Below are 17,106 nucleotides of genomic sequence, written 5' to 3'. Positions count from 1 at the left end.
ACCCTGAGCGGATCGTGCACCCATCCAGCGCCAGATACGCAAGAAAGTTGGCTGGAGGTGAACTGCGATCCAAAGCTCCGTCTATCTGCCCCAGGCGGGGGCTTACCGGTTGCACGCGTGTATGCGCGCGTGAGTGTGACACGAAGGAAAAATTTCCGCCTAGACGGTCTGGAAGAAAGGCAGGATAGGAATCACCCACCAGCCAAGAAAAAAAAACACGCATCCCAGGGAACAAATACTCGGGTCTGCCGGGGCTTTAAAGCTGCACCCTTTAAAGCTGCAACAGGGGCAGAAAGGGACCGCTTCACACGTTCCTAGCCAAGGCGGTCTTGCGTGTAGATCTTGCGTGTGGATGCAAGGTCGCCTTGGCTAGGAATGTGTGAACTGTCCCACAGGAAGGGGAACCGTTCCTAGGGGATCTTACGTGTAGATTTTGTGCGGGGCTGAAAATCTCCTCGGCTGGGAACATGGAAATCGGTACCCCCTCCTCCGGGACCGGTTCACACGTTCCTAACCAAGGGGATCTTGCGTGTAGATCTTGTGCGGGGATGTAAAATCTCATCTGGGAACGTGTGAAGAGATTCCTCTCCTCCGGAACTTTTCCACGCGTTCCCAGCCAAGGGAATCCTGCACGGGGCTGCAAGATCTCCGTGCGAAAAGGTCCCGGTGGAGGGAGAACCTCTTCACGCGTTCCTAGGGGATCTTGCGTGTAGATCTTGCGCGCGGATGCTTGGAACGTGTGAAGTGGGGGTTCCTCCTCCACAGGGGCCGATTCCCACATTCCTAGCTAAGGGGATCTTGCGTGTAGATCATGCGGGGGGGGGGCTGCAAGATCTCCTCGGCTTGGAACGTGTGGATTGGCTCCCCCTCCACCGGGACCAATTCACACCTTCCTAACCAAGGTGATCTTGCGTGTAGTTCTTGCGCGGGGATGCAAGATCTCGTCTGGGAACGTGTGAAGAGAACCCCCTGCGCGGGGCTGCAAAATCTCCCCGGCTGGGAACGTGGGAATCGGTTCTCCCTCCACCGGGACTGATTCCCACGTTGCTAGCTAAAGGGATCTTGCGTGTAGATCTTGCGCGGGGCTGGGAACGTGGGAATGGGTTCCCCTCCGCTCCTGCTGTGGCTTGAAGGGCCGGAGGAGGGGGTCCCATCCCCTCCCACCCCGCTTTCCGCGGAGCCCCCGGAGGGGGAGAAGAAAGAGGGGGAAGGCGGAGGAGGGCCCAGGCGCGTCCCCGCGTCCCCGCGGCAGAGCCGGGAGCGCGCGTAGCAGCGGCGGCGGCTGCAACCCGAGCGCGGCTGGAGCTCCGGGCGAGCCGGCTGGGGAGGCGCTGGAGCCGAGGGCGGAGCTGGCCGGAGGGTCGCCGCCCGCCTCCCCGCCCCGAACTCCGCCGCCTTCGGCGCAAGCAGCCGCCCCGCCGCCGCAGCTCCGGCCAGTCCGGCTCCCCTCCGCCGCCGCCGCCGCCTCGCTGGGAGTGAGCGAGGGTCTCTCTCCGGGGAAGGGGGCGCTGGAGCCGGCCCTGGCCGGGCGGGAGGCGGATAGAGCCCGGCTTGCGGTGTCCGGCTTGCGGGGCCGCTTCCTCGCTCGGCTTGGCGGGTTTTGTCCTGGCAAAGCGGTAAGGAGAAACTTCGGAGGTCGCCCTCCCTCCCTCCCCTCCCTCCTCCTTCCTTTCCTCCCTCCCCTCCCCTCCTCTCTTCCTTTCCTTTCCTTTCCTCCACTCCCCGTTCTCTTTCCTTTCTCCCTTCCTCCCTCCCTCCCTCTCTCCCTTTCCTTTCCTTTCCTCCATCCCCCTTCTCTTTTCTTTCTCCCTCCCTTCTTCCTTCCTTCCCTTTTTCTTCTTCCTCCTTCCTCTCTTTCTTCACTCTCCTTCCTTCCCTGCCCTTCTTCCTCCCTCTCTCCACTCTTTCCTTCCTCTCCACTCTTCCCTCCCTTCCTACTACCCCCTCTCTCTTTTTCCTTCCTTCCTTCCTTCCTTCCTCACTCTCTCGCTCCTTCCCTTCCTTCCTTCCTTCCCCCTTTTCCTTGCCTCCTCTCTTTCCCGCTTCCTTCCCCGCTTTGGCCAATCCCTTCTCCCTCTTCTTTCCTGCTTCCCCTTCTGGACCTCTCCCCCCTCCTCCCCCTTTCCCTTTGGATACCTCTGCCCATTCACCCTTTTTCCTCTCATCAGAGAGAGAGAAGAGAAGAGGGGGATAAGAGAGAGAGAGAGAGAGAGAGAGCGGGGGAAGAGGAAGGAAAAAATCTCTGCTTTGCATTCAGATCTGATTGAAGGTAAATTCAGTGGGACTCTGTGTGTGTGTGTGTGTGTGTGTGTCTTCTGTCTGGAAAGGCTGATGAAGGATCGACTGAATGGGACAATCTTAAATATACCATTCCTTTATATATCAATATGGCCCAAAGAGCTAGAAAGCTAGATAGTTTATCAACCCCCTCCGCTCTTTCTCTCTCCCCCCTCCTTCTCCCTCCCTCTTTCCCCTCTTTCTCTCTCCCTCTCCTTCTCCCTCCCCCCACTCTCTCTCTGTCTCCCTCCACTCCCTCTCTCCTTCTCCCTCCCTCTTTCCCCTCTGTCTCTCCCTCCTCTCCTCCCTTTCTCTTTCTCTCCCATCCTCTCTCCCTCTCCTTCTCCCCCCTCTCCCTCTCTCTGTCTCTCTCTCCCTCTCTCTTTCCCCTCCCCTCTCTCCCCATTCCCATTTAATTAAAAACCTTGGACTTCCACCCTCTGCATACTTTTCTGCTAACTCTGTTGAGTTTCCCAGCACTTAACTTCTGAGTAAGCCTGCATAGGATATGATGTGTGTGTGTGTGTGTGTGTGTGTGTGTGTGTGTGTGTGTGTGTGTGTGTGTGTGTAGGTGGTGGGTGCAGAGAGGCCACTGTTGATAGTAAAGGCTGGCTCTGATTTTTTTTTCCTCTCTTTTTTTTTAAGCAAAGGAGAGGGAGGGGGAAAGAGATATATTTTTTTCTCTGACTCACAGATCTGCAGTTCAAAGTTTGTGTGTGGGTTTTGTGTGTTTTTAATCCTCTGCTCTGGTGCACATTTCACACACACACACCCCAAAACACCAGTCGGATTTCAGGTTGACGTGACCAGCAGCACTGCCTGTCTGCCTTCCTGTTGGCGGAGGAGAAATTGTGAGTTTGAGGAATGTTTATAAATCAAAATGCAATCTGGCCCAGTTACAGTTTTGGGGAAATGCCCTGTTAGAATTACGCCTGGGTGGCAGGGAAATTGTCTTTTAACAGTGGGAAGAAGAGCAAGGAGAATCATTGCATTCATGAACACACACACACACACACACACACACACACACACACACACACACATACATATATAATATATAGATATATAGATATATATAAATAAATTCAGGTTTCTGAATCTTGAATGCCAAGGTGGCATCAGGACCAGTTAAAATGAAAAGGCAGGCTGAACATGCCAGAAGAAAAACTGGCTCCTTGATTTCCAAAAAGAGGAGGGGAAAATAATAATAATGGTTATTTGATCATCCAGATTATAAAAGTTTATTTTGCAGATGGGAGAAAAACAAAGGCCCTTGTGAAACTTCTCCCAAGTAATTTTTTCCCTGCTTTGGGAGAATTGATGTGAGGTTACTTGTTGGGTACAGAGGAAAATGATTATTTTTTTAAAAAAGAAAAAGTTTGCATGGCATTGGATTGTTTTCTTAATTGGTGGTTTCTCTTCATATCCTTGTTTTGCTGGGGGGGTTGGGGGAAGAAATAAGTTGGAAAAAGAAGTCCTTAAAGGGCTAAACTGGCTAATTGTTTTCTTTACATTGTGTAACACATTCCTTCTGATGTTTTGAATGGCTGACCCAGAATTTTTTGGGTGTGTGTGTGTGTGTGTGTGTGTGAAAAAAATTACACAATTGGGGGGGGAAGGGGTTGAAAGATACCCTCATCTCTGCTGAATCTGATCCCATCACCTTCACTGTAAGTATGTATCTTTTTTTTTGAAATTGAGAATTAGTTCCATTCCAAAGAAGACTTAGCCCAACAATGGGAGAACGCATAGCCTGGGGGTATGGGGAGATTTTAAATTTTCCAGGGCTTTGTAGGTAGCAATGAGTAAATTTATTTATTTATTTTGATAAGATTGCAGAGTTTTACAGCTGTTAACATCTCAATGGGACTTATAATGCAGATGAAGGCTTGATTCCTGAGGTTGTTTCTGATGCTCTCTGCCCATTTAAATATGCAACAGGGATCTGAACTTAGATTTTATTAGGTTAAAAGATCTCTCACAATTGTTCTCTGTGACAATCCTCCAGTTCTGGAGTTTGGACGTGTCTGAAGATGAATGTTGTTGGGCTTATTTATTTATTGCTTATTTGGCTTATTTATTATTTATTTATTGGGGTTATTTATTTATTATTTATTGGGGTTATTTATATATTACTTATTGGGCTTATTGATTTATTACTTATTGGGCTTATTGATTTATTACATTGGGCTTATTGATTTATTACTTATTGGGCTTATTGATTTATTACTTATTGGGTTTATTGATTTATTACTTATTGGGTTTATTGATTTATTACTTATTGGGCTTATTGATTTATTACATTGGGCTTATTTATTATTTATTGGGCTTATTTGTTAATTATTTATTTATTGGACTTATTTATTTATCGGGGCTGGAGTGTTTCCCCAACCCCCCCTACATGCCTTGTTGAAATGCGGTACAGTTTATAAGTCCTCAGCTTATGACCACAAAGGAGTCCAACATTTCTGTCATTAAGCAAATAAATAGCCTTTGGGGATCCTTATGTTTAAACAACCCATTTCATGTGCTTTCAGAACCTGAACATGACATATAATATTAACAGCTTGATAACCGTGCTTCCCTATGAAACTATGTGGTCAGGCTTAGTTTTGGGGGAGGAAAATAAGGGGAAAACAATTCTGCTTCTGCCTACCAGCATCCATCGGTATTCATCTGGCTAGCATTCTGTCAGTGTGTGAGAGAGTTGAAGGCTGTTTCGAAACTGAAAGAGTATTTGCTATGTGAGCAAGGAGGAGACAGCAAGGAGCCTGGGCGTGGCTTAGCTCAACTGTTCTGTACTAAAGATGCTTGGTGCTGCTGTGAAACTGTGAATTGAGACTGAAACTCCTCTCCTCTGCTTGTGTTTTGCATTTGGAAGAGATTTCTTTCCAGGTGGGGAGGGGGAGTAGAACTCTTTAGCATCAGAGCATGTTAATAATAATAATAATAATAATAATAATAATAATAATAATAATAATAATAATAATAATAATAATAATATAGAAAATACTCTAAATGCTCTGATGGTCATTTGGAAAAATCCTTTTTTAGTGAGCACCTAGAAGCCAAGAGGAAAATATATGCCAAATTTCAAGTTTGTAGGCTTTATGGTTCTGGAGAGTTTGTGATGATGCATGAGTAGCATTTTGCTTTTATATACACTGCTCAAAAAATAAAGGGAACACAAAAATAAGACATCCTAGATCTGAATGAATGAAATATTCTTATTAAATACTTCGTTCATTACATAGTTGAAGGTGCTGACAACAAAATCACATAAAAATTATCAATGGAAATCAAATTTAGCAACCCATGGAGGTCTGGATTTGGAGTTATACTTAAAATTAAAGTGGAAAAAAACACAACAGGCTGATCCAACTTTGATGTAATGTCCTTAAAACAAGTCAAAATGAGGCTCAGTAGTGTGTGTGGCCTCCACGTCCCTGTATGACCTCCCTACAACGCCTGGGCATGCTCCTGATGAGGTGGCGGATGGTCTCCTGAGGAATCTCCTCCCACACCTGGACTAAAGCATCCCCCAACTCCTGGACAGTCTATGGTGCAACGTGGCATTGGTGGATGGAACAAGACATGTGTCCCAGATGTGCTCAATTGGATTCAGGTCTGGGGAACAGGCAGGCCAGTCCACAGCATCAATGCCTTCATCTTGCAGGAACCGCTGACACACTCCAGCCACATGAGGTCTAGCATTGTCATGCATTAGGAAGAACCCAGGGCCAATCGCCCCAGCATATGGTCTGAGGATCTCATCTCGATACCTAATGGCAGTCAGGCTACCTCTGGCGAGCACATGGAGGGCTGTGCGGCCCCCTAAAGAAATACCACCCTACACCATTACTGACCCACTGCCAAACCGGTCATGCTGGAGGATATTGCAGGCAGCAGAACGTTCTCCACGGCATCTCCAGACCCTGTCACGTCTGTCACATGTGCTCAGTGTGAACCTGCTTTCATCTGTGAAGAGCACAGGGTGCCAGTGGCGAATTTGCCAATCTTGGTGTTCTCTGGCAAATGCCAAATGTCCTGCACAGTGTTGGGCTGTAAGCACAACCCACACCTGTGGACATCGGGCCGTCATACCACCCTCATGGAGTCTGTTTCTGACCATTTTAGCAGCCACATGCACATTTGTGGCCCGCTGGAGGTCATTTTGCAGGGCTCTGAAGTGCTCCTTCTGTCCCTCCTTGCAAAAAGGCAGAGGTAGCGGTCCTGATGCTGGGTCGTTGCCCTCCTACAGCTTCCTCCATGTCTCCTGATGTACTGGCCTGTCTGCTGGTAGCGCCTCCATGCTCTGGACACTACACTGACAGACACAGCAAACCTTCTTGCCACAGCTCGCATTGATGTGCCATCCTGGATGAGCTACACTACCTGAGCCACTGGTGTGGGTTGTAGACTCCATCTCATGTTACCACTAGAGTGAAAGCACCGCCAGCATTCAAAAGTGACCAAACCATCACCCAGAAAGCATAGGAACTGAGAAGTGGTCTGTGGTCACCACCTGCAGATCCACTCCTTTATTGGGGATGTCTTGCTAACTGCCCATGCTTTCCACCTGTTGTCTATTCCATTTGCACAACAGCAGGTGAAATTGATTGTCAATCAGTATTGCTACCTAAGTGGACAGTTTGATTTCACAGAAGTGTGATTGACTTGGAGTTACATTGTGTTAAGTGTTCCCTTTATTTTTTTGAGTAGTGTATATATAGATTAATCTTCAACCTCTTTGAAGTATTTCTCTCAATTGTATACTGCAACTCCTGCAAGAGCTACTCCGCGGGGGGGTTTCAGGGGTCACACTTAAACGTGTAAAAACATTGAATTGTACTTACATAGAGATGGGTAGACTAGTATCCTTCTATTAGGGCATTTTTCTCCCCATCTTAACTAAGAACTTCTTAGATTTTTGTGTGAGAACTAAACCTGGAGGTCATTGAGAAAGCTTTTTATATGTCGATGCATGCACTCAACGTAAAGACATTCGCAGCTGCGATCTCTTTAAAATAACTTAGAACATAGAATAATAAGTTGGAAGGGGACCTTGGAGGTCTTCTAGTCCAACCCCCTGCTCGAGCAGGAGACCCTATCCCATTCCAGGCAAATGGCTGTCCAGTCTCTTGTCCCAAAGGTACTTCCCCCACCAAGAGGCAACAGAGAGTTTTTGGGCTCAACTGCAGTTGTTAAGTGAGGATTATCTGCAACAGAGTGGAACTAGAAGTGGGTAAATCCATTCATTTTCTTCTTGGAAACCAGCAAACCTTTTCTTTGCCTTCCTTACGGTCAAAGAATGCTGAGTAGGCAGCTGGATCCTGAACAAGATATTTGTTTTTTGTTTTTAAAGGCTCCTTTAAATGTCCTTGTGGACTTTTTTTTATTTATTTTCCAAATTAGAGGTGGTAAATGAAGAAAACGAGAGTTGCTTGGAAGACACATTCTTCAATTGCTCTTGGCCCCAAAAGCAAACAAACAGAGATGTTAATGGTCTAAAAAATAAAAAAAAATGGCTGAAAAGTTTATGGAAATAGAGAAGGATCTATTTGAGGGAGTATTTCACCCACTTTTAAACCGCTGGAAATGCTTCCAAAAAACAACAACTTGTTTGGATTGTTTTGGAAGAAGAAGTTGGTCAAGGGGGTATTTTTTGTGGGAGGGAGAGGATTGTAACTGCAATTCTCAGTTTGATGCTGTCTCCAAATTGTCAAGTTATTGGTTGATTAGCTTATCTCTAGTGGCTTTGGCTGGGCTTATTGTGCACAATCTGTCTCCCATTCTTCGACCTTAAGGAGTTTTTCAGCTTTAATGGGATTCTGTCAATTTGCCCCCTTTCATGCATAGCCATTGTTTGTGGCTTAAGCCACAGCCATTTAGCTTGCAGAAAATCCTGGAGTTGATAAAAAGAGAATATTTGTAGCTCAGGGTTGAAATGAGGGTGCTCTGTGAGCTTGGTGGTTTTCTTGCAGATGTTTCATGACACAAAGTAGGTAACATCATCAGCACTCTAGATATTTGGCACTGATGGTGTTACCAAGTAGGGTCATGAAACGTCTGCAAGAAAACCATCAAGCTCAGAGAGCACCAAGGGCCCCACAGTCCTCCTTTTCCTCTTTCTTCCCTTCATCACTACCACCTCTTCCTCTTCTTCCTTCACTCCATAGACACCATTCCCATCTAGCACTGATGATGTTACCTAGCTGGGTAATGAAACATCTACAAGAAAACAACCAAGCTCAGAGAGCACCAAGGACTCCACAGTTCTCCTCCTCCTCCTCCTCCCTTCTAACATTGATGATGTTACTTAGTTGGGTGATGAAACCTCTGCAAGAAAACAACCAAGCCCAAGGAGCACCAAAGTCTCCTCAACTTTTGAACTTTGGACTATTAAAATCAGCAGAAAAGCTCTCACTTTGAAGCAATATTAGGGAGTATTTTGGAGGTTTCTTTTGTGATCCCTTACCTTTTGGAGGTTCAAAGTAGATATGTGTGCAGCCAAGTTCATCTATTATGTAACTTTAAACCCCTCCAGCCACCCCCTAATTAAAGGATCCCAAAATCCATTTCTGGCAAGGTTACCATAGCATCAGATGTGAGCATCGTGGCCCTTGGAAGCTGAAATAATTTTTAAACCTGCAGCACAGCTATATTAAAAAAACAACAACAACCCCACTTAGTTTTCAGCCCTTTCTTAAATTTTCTGGCTTCATAGGGGTGGAGAGTAGTTGTTATTCTTGATTCTTCTCTGCACTTGCAAAGGATATGTGCATCATTGAAATCCAGCTGTCCACATTTCTTTGAGTAGAGCTGGATTTCAAAAGTAGCTACAATAATTGTAGACTCGTACTAGGGACTTCTTTAAAACCTTGATATCGACACCAAGAGACCCAGGTGTGTAATTCTAATCATATTAAGTTTGAATTAAGTCCAAAAGATTTACTTGTAAGTAAGCAGATATGTGGGGCCAGCCCTAAACTATACGGATAATCTCTGTTTGCTCACCTTCCTTTTGTTGATTCACAAAATCGCATCTTTTTAAAGTTTTTTTCTTTTAAAAAAAACTTAAGATATTCCCCTTGGCCAATTTGCAGCATTTCTTATCTCTTTGTCATTCCAAACTAATCTGGAGTTCGTTCCTTTATGTCAGCAAGCTCTTTTTCTGTCTGATTGGTTATCTTGTTTGCTGGATCTGGAAAAAGGACATGTAGGGTTGCAGCAAAGATAACGGGGTTGATCTGATCCATTGAATGCCTTAGTTAAATGCCTTCAAAGTGTGGTACCTGTGTCCGTTTTTTGCCTGTTGTTCTTATTCCCAATAACTTTTGTCTGCTGCTCCCTTGAAATGTAACCCACTTAGCTGATAAACAGATAACAGACAATCAGAATTGGAAGGGACCTTGTAGATCATCTAGTCCAACCCCCCGGCCCAAGCAGGAGACCCTACACCATTTCTGACAGATGGCAGTCCAATCTCTTCTTGAAAGTCTCAAGTGGCGCTCCCACAACTTCTGACAGCAACTTCTGTTCCATGGGTTGATTGTTCTCACTGTCAGAAAGTTTCTCCTTATTTCCAAGTTAAATCTCTCCTTGTTCAGTTTCCATCCATTGTTCCTTCTCTGGCCTTCAGGTCCTTTGGAAAATAGCTTGATCCTTCCTCCTCTCTGTGGCAGCCCCTCAAATATTGGAAGACTGCTCTCCTGTCTCCCCTGGTCCTTCTCTTCACTAGAGTAGTCAAGCCCGGTTCCCATAATTGTTCATTGTATATTTTCAGCCTCCAGTCCCCTCATCATCCTGGTTGCTCTTCTCTGCACTCTTTCCAGAGTCTCAAAATCTTTTTTAATAGTGTGGTGACCAAAACTGAATGCAGAACTCTAGGTGTGTTCTTCCTAAGGCTTTATAGAGTGGTATTAGTATCTACCTTGATCTCGATTATATCCCTCTGTTAATGCAATTTAGGATTGCATTGGCTTTTGGGGACGCTGCTGCATGCTTCTGGCTCCTATTTAGCTGGTTGTCCACTAGGACTCCAAGATCCCTCTCACAGTTCCTGCTATTGAGCCTGGTTTCACCCAGTCTATATGTGTACTTTTGGTTTTTCTTGCCTAAGTGTAAGACTTTACTTTTCTCTACATTGAATTTCATTTTGTTAAATATGGCCCAGTGTTCTAGACTGTCAAGATCCATCTTATATTCTTATACTGTATGTTGATCAATGTTTTTCAGACTTGACATTTTTAAACCTTGCATAAAACCTGTGCTTTGGAAGAGTGTTCATAGTGGAGAGATTTAAGGAAAGAAGCTGTGAATTGAGCTGAACCACAAACTTGCCAAGGGTTTTCGCAGCTCACCTGTCTTTCGATTTCTCGGTAGGAGAATACAGGCGCTCCTTGACTTGTCTTACAACCATTCTTTAGTGACTGTGTTCTGACCTAGGCTCCCCTAACATTATGAAGCCGACTCCTCATTCTGATAAAACCCCTTTTATTTAGTTTAGAGTGAATTCCTCTCCAGCAAAGTCCCGGCAAACAGTCTTTCAAGAGATTTCACAATGACAGACCTTAATCAGGCTTGGAGAGCTGCCAGGCTGATATCTTTCAAATGCCACACTCTAGCAGCAATTATTTGGCAAGGAGTCAGGAACAGAACTTCACCCTCAAGAATTGAACTAATTGTCTCCTGCAAACCCCACTCCCCTTTCATTCCTCTTTTATTCCCTCTGGGAGGGGCCATTCACTGTCCACCTGAGCCTTTACTCCCGAGTCAGCCCTTGTTCCTTAACTGTTCCCTTCTCCTGGCAGCTCTGTGCATGCACACACTGGGAACAGGCTCCAGCTATTATTCTTCCCTACTGATCTCCAACTCTGAAGGCAGCTGATATCTCTTGGACGACCCTGGCCCAATCTCTGCCTCTGACGCAGAGCCCTTATCAGAGCCTTCCCCAGATGCCAGGACTGGCCCATGTTCCTCCCCAACCTCCACACTGTTCAGGGAAACAGGGTAGTACCTAAAATTTTGTACTGTACATTCATCATTTGGCAGTTTAAACTGCTGGTGGACGCACAATTTGTTAAGAATAATCCTCGTCCAAAATTAAAACTGTCTCTTCTTCCATGAATACAGTCTCCTTTTGTTACACCTAGACAGTTTTTCATGCACGTCATATTTTAAGGTTTATTTAGTTATCCTTAAAAAAAACAATGGAGTCCATGCCAATGGATTTTAACACTGTGCTTTCTTTTCAGTCTTTAGATTTATAATCTTGGGCCAAGAAGATCTTTTTTTTTAATGTTCAGAAGAACGTATGCCAAGTTTTGCTAGGACTTGGGGGAAAAAGGGATATATACATTAATCATATTTAATACACTATTCATATTCCAATATATAATGTGATATTTTGCATTTTTGCCTGTGTATGTTTTCATGTACTCTAAAACTTACAACCAACTCTTCAAAATGTATGTTGCTAAGTGAAATGTTGGTTAAGTGAGTTTTGTCCCATTTTAGGACCTTTCTTGCCTCTGTTGTTAAGTGAATCACTGTAGTTGTTAAGCCAATAAAATGGTTGTTAAGTGAATCTGGTTTCCCCATTGATTTTGCTTGTCAGAAGGTTGCAAAAGGGGATCATATGACCCTGGGAGACTGCAACCATCATAAATATGAGTCAGTTGCCAAGTGTCTGAATTGCGATCATTGGTCATAAAATGGTCATAAATCACTTTTTTCAGGTCACTAAGCAAATGATTGTATGTTAAAGACCAGCCTTATATATGAATGTGGTTTATTAGTTAATATAATTGCTTACTGATCTTAGAAATTAGACAGGGACCACCAAACTCATAATTTTAAATCCCAGAGACCCTGGGAAAATCCCCCAAAAAGTCTGCAGAAAAATCCCCACCCTGTTTTCCTACCGATCGAACATTCTTTATTTGGGATCGCAGGATTCCATCTCCAGCTCCATTCTCGGGGGGAAGAAAGAGACTTTTGGCTTCATGCAAAGAAAGCAGCAAAAGCAGCAGATGTCTTTCTTTCTCTCCCCCAAACTCTGCCAGAAATGAGTCTTTGTGAGATTTGTCGCTCTGGCGCAGCCTCTTGGAGCAGGAGGTCTTGCAGGGTTCCATTTCTGGCAGAGTTTGGGGGAAGAGAAAGGAAGACTTTTGCTGCTTTCCTTGCGTGCAGCCAAAAGCAGAAGAAGGAAGAAGTGGAAAGAAGCAGCCCGATAGCCAGATGAGGCAAGTGGGGCAAGTTCCTCCCTCTGCCCTTTCCCCCCTCCCCTCACTACCTCATGTTGTTCGCAATGCAAGCGACACAAAACTCCTGTTCCCATGCAGCCTGGATTAATTGTTTTGGGGGGTGACATTTCTCTGCGGACCACCAAAATTTTCTCACAGACCACCAGTGGTCCCCAGCCCCTGGTGGGCAACCACTAGGTTAGATTGAGAAGTTGGTGAACGTTCTAGAACAAGTTTGAACAGTGGTGGTATTCAACCGGTTTGGCCCGGTTCCCATGAGCCGGTAGTAAAAAATGCTACCGTTTCGGCCAAACTGGTATTTCCAACGATCAGCTCTGCCCCGTGATTTAGATTAGCTAGAAAGCAGGAAATTATTAGATTTCTTGCTTTCTGGCTAATCTAAACTTACCTGGCCAAGAGGCTTCCCTGAGGCCCAGTAGGCAAAAAACGGGGCATGGGGGGGAGGTGCTGCGAAAGGGGAAAAAAACACTACATAGCCACACCCACCCAGTCACATGCCTACCTAGCCACGCCCACCTAGCCACACCCACCTAGCCACGCCCACAGAACAGGTAGTAAAAAAATTTTTGAATCCCACCACTGAGATATAAGTCAGTGTAGAAAATCACACTGAAGCATTCACACAAAGCTTCAACTTCATTGGGATGCAACTGAACATAATATCCTAACTGTTCCACAGATAGACATGCTTGCAATAACACTATTTTTTGATTGAATTTCACTCTGATCCGCATTGCAAATGTCCTTTGAACATTTGAAATTGTAGCTGTGCTTAAAGACCGTTTGTAAGGCCATGTGAGATTTAACACGTGGGGGTCATACACAAGTTTTGGATGTTGTGAAAAGTAATTGTGTCGGAAGGCTGGTTGGCACAGCGTTTCGGTTAGCGCAATATTTTCCAGTGTGGGGTGTACGGTTATTAAAGGTCAACGCTCTTCATTCATCACAACTTGGCCGGGAGTTGTTGTGAGTTGTGATTCAAGACAGGCTTGGAATGTACAAAGTTGGAGAAAGAAAAATGAATGAATTCAAGCTAGCTGGGCCATATACAAGGGAAGCCAACTGTTTTTTGGTGTGCTAACAAAAAAAAAAAAAAAGACAGGTAGCTATTTCTTTTGGAAAAGGGACAACTGCCAAAGTAGACCAGGAGAAACTATGCAAGAAAAAGAAAAGTATTTTTTTAAGGAAGAAAATGGACAGGCATTTATCCAGAATGGTGTAGAGCCATGATGGCAAACCTATGGTACGCCTTCCACAGGTGGCACACAGAGCCATTTGTGCGGGCACGTGAGTACAAGCCAAACCTACCTGCACTGTGCATGCACATGCCTCCCAGCTGATTTTTGGCTTGTGAGAGGCCTTTTTCGCCCTCCCGGAGGCCCGTGGGAAGTCTCTGCAGCCTTTGGAGGCTGAAAAATGGGCCCATTTCGGCACTTCCGGTATTTCCAGAAATACCGAAACCAGAAGTGCTGAAACTGGAAGGCCCTCTGGAGGCTGAAAACGGGCATTTCTGGTATTTCTGGAAGGCCCATTTTTCAGCCTCCCAAGGCTGCAGAGGCTCCGGGAGGGCGAAAAGGCCTCAAACGGGCCAAAAATCAGCTGGGAGGTGCATGCATGCACAGTGCAGGTAAGGGGTTTTTTGCGTGCGCATGCATGGGGGGGGGCGCACATTGCATTGTGGGTGCATATCACACACACACACACACACACACACACACACACACACACGCACGCTTTCAGCACACCACAACAAAAAGGTTTGTCATCACTGGTGTAGGGTCTCCTGCTTGTGCAGGGGCGGGGTTGGACTAGAAGACTTCCAAGACCCCTTCCAACTCTGTTGTTCTGTTAAATTGTAACTGCTGGGAAAGAGAAGAAGGCATCCCTGGATATTTTGGGTGACCAGTTTTCATTTATTCACATTACAAGCTCTCTTTGCTTCCAAACTTGGATCAGCTTACATATACTCACCCTATTTCCTAATGTCTTTTTCTGAAATGTTCTTTGGCTCAGGTCAGTCAACCTACCCCGGAAGTTCTCAGGCCGTTTTCCACCCAATTGCAAACCACGTTGTTTTCTACTTCATTTCTGGGACCAGCTAAGGTGCTGCCCCTTGTCCAATGATCCCTTTTAATTAATAAAAGCCAGCAGTTCATAACTAGCAAACGATACGAACACCCCTCTTCTTTCAAAACCAGTGTGTAAAATACGGAGAGCTCTGCCTTAGTCATTGTATATACGTGAAGGTCACTCCATGAATTATATTCCTGTAACATTGCCTCCTGAGGTAAAAGAGTTTCTATGGAAATGTCTTCTGAACTTCAGGGACACCAGTTTCATAAGCCATGAAAAACATGCACCAGCTGTTCCCGCGTGTTCATGCAGTTGGAAGTCTGTACCATCATATTAAAAATTCTCTAGAAAGAGTGCAGAGAAGAGCAACAAAGAGGATTAGGGGCCTGGAGACTAAAACATATGAGGAACAGTTGCAGGAATTGGGTATGTCTACTTTAATGAAAAGAAGGCCCAAGGGGGACATGATAGCAGTCTTCCAATAATTGAGGGGCTACCACAATGAATGGGGGGCCAGCCTATTTTCCAAAGGCAGAAGAAGCAATGGATGAAAGCTAATCAAAGAAGGAATCAATCTAAAACTAAGGACAATTTTCTCACAGCAAGAACAATTAACCAGTGGAACAACTTGCCTTCAGAAGTTATGGGTGCTCCATCACTGGGGGCTTTCAAGAAGAGATTGGACAACTTTTTGTCCAAAACTTTAGTCCTTGAGCAGAAGCCAACTCTGTTATTCTGTTAGGAATCAGGCTTCAGCCTATCTGAGAAGGCTGTCTTCTCCTGAATTAAACTACCATGGAGTCTTCACACACTTAGGACGATCAACCATGGGAGTCATTTTGGGGGCTGACCCTTCAGACTCCCCCCCCAAAAAAACCCCATGGTTGATTGAGCTGATTGGACAATGAGAGACATATGATCTTGGTAGCCTAATTGGATGAGTGGAGAAAAGAGTAATTGACATGTATCTAGATCCTTCTTTATTTTCCTAGACTAGGCATCTTCAAACTTGACAGCTTTAAGACTTGTGGACTTTAACTCCCAGAATTCCTCCTCCAGTCATGTTAGCTCAGGAGTTCTGGGAGTTGAAATCCACAATCTTAAAGTCCCCAAGTTTGAAGACCCTTGGATTAGATAAATAGATAGATGAGAGAGAGAGAGAGAGAGAGATCAATAGATAGAGAGATGGATGATAGATAGATTAGATATATAGATTAGATAGAACAATAGATGGATGGATGATAGATTAGATAAGATAGATTAGATAGTTTAGATAGATCAATAGATGGATGATAGATTAGATGTATAGATTAGATAGAACGGATGGGTGGATGGATGGATGGATGATAGATTAGATCAGGGGTCTTCAAACTTGACAGCTTTAAGACTTGTGGACTTCAACTCCCAGAATTCCTTCTCCAGTCATGTTAGCTCAGGAATTCTGGGAGTTGAAGTCCACAAGTCTTAAACTAGCCAAGTTTAAGTTTGAAGACCCTTGTGATAGATGATACATATGTACGTAGGTAGGTAGGTAAGTAAGGGAGGGAGAGATGATAGATAGATAGATAGATAGATAGATAGATAGATATAGATAGATAGATAGATAGATAGATAGATAGATAGATAGACAGACAGACAGACAGACAGACAGACAGACAGACAGACAGACAGACTTCAAACTTGACAGCTTTAAGACTTATGGACTTCAACTCCCAGAATTCCTCTTGCAGTCAGGAAATCTAGCTCAGGAAATCTGGGGGTAGGAAGTCCATAAGTCTTAAACTTGCCAAGTTTGAAGACCCTTGTCCTAGACCTAGGAGATTTTATTGTCTTATCATAGCTCGATCCTTTCTCTTTCTCCATCCTCTTCTCACTTCGTTCTCCGCATCCCCTTTTAAATAACCTTTTTCTCACGTAGTTTCCACTGGCCTACTTTGGAAGCTGTCATTCAGCTGTCTTGGTTTGTTATTATCTTTAGATTTTTCAGCCTGGACATGTAGAGTTTTGCAAATGCATTATGCTGATTGGGTAGAAACTTCACGTTAAGTTAGGAAGGTTGAAAGGAGAGAGTTACTTTCCTTGGAATAAGCATATCTAAAAGCAGTATAAAATGTTTTTTTAGCTGCCTTTTTTTGGTGTCATGTCTAGACAACGTAGATGCAATGTTAAGTATTAAAACATTTTTTTAAAATTTTGCAATAAGGAGGATGGACTGCATAATACGATAAAAAGCTTCCTTAGTCAAATTCCACTGTAGATATTAATATGTTGAGCAAGAATGAACCTACAAAGATGCAATACATCTTTATACATTCTGTTGCTGCATCTTCAGTTATCTTCCTATTGTCCACAACAGACTTATAAACTTGGGACAATCAAACATACTTGTGTAATCTCTGCCTGGTTTGTCTTCTTGATTGTACATGGCAAAATGCAGAAGGTGGGCTTTAACAGCACACGTTAATGAAGTTTCTTCCGCCCATTTTTC

At 44.6% G+C, this 17,106-nt stretch overlaps 1 protein-coding gene across 3 annotated transcripts in view; it reads left to right on the top strand.

Annotated features, from left to right (window-relative positions):
• The first annotated feature begins 1,377 nt into the window (after positions 1-1,377).
• RASSF8 (Ras association domain family member 8) overlaps positions 1,378-17,106 on the top strand; it is an 82,116-nt gene continuing 66,387 nt past the window's right edge. Inside the window, exon 1 of one of the 3 annotated variants that reach the window (XM_087934387.1) lies at positions 1,378-1,616. The gene's annotated coding sequence lies outside the window, so the exon portion shown is untranslated. Of the gene's footprint in view, positions 2,270-2,980; positions 3,129-17,106 lie in introns of those variants that run through there. The other 2 variants (XM_087934388.1, XM_087934389.1) reach the window with 2 other exon arrangements.

Source organism: Pseudonaja textilis, chromosome 5, assembly GCF_049901715.1.
Source record: "Pseudonaja textilis isolate UNSWEBS1 chromosome 5, rPseTex1.2, whole genome shotgun sequence".
Lineage (NCBI taxonomy): Eukaryota > Metazoa > Chordata > Lepidosauria > Squamata > Elapidae > Pseudonaja > Pseudonaja textilis.
This window is presented reverse-complemented; position numbering and strand designations above follow the sequence as displayed.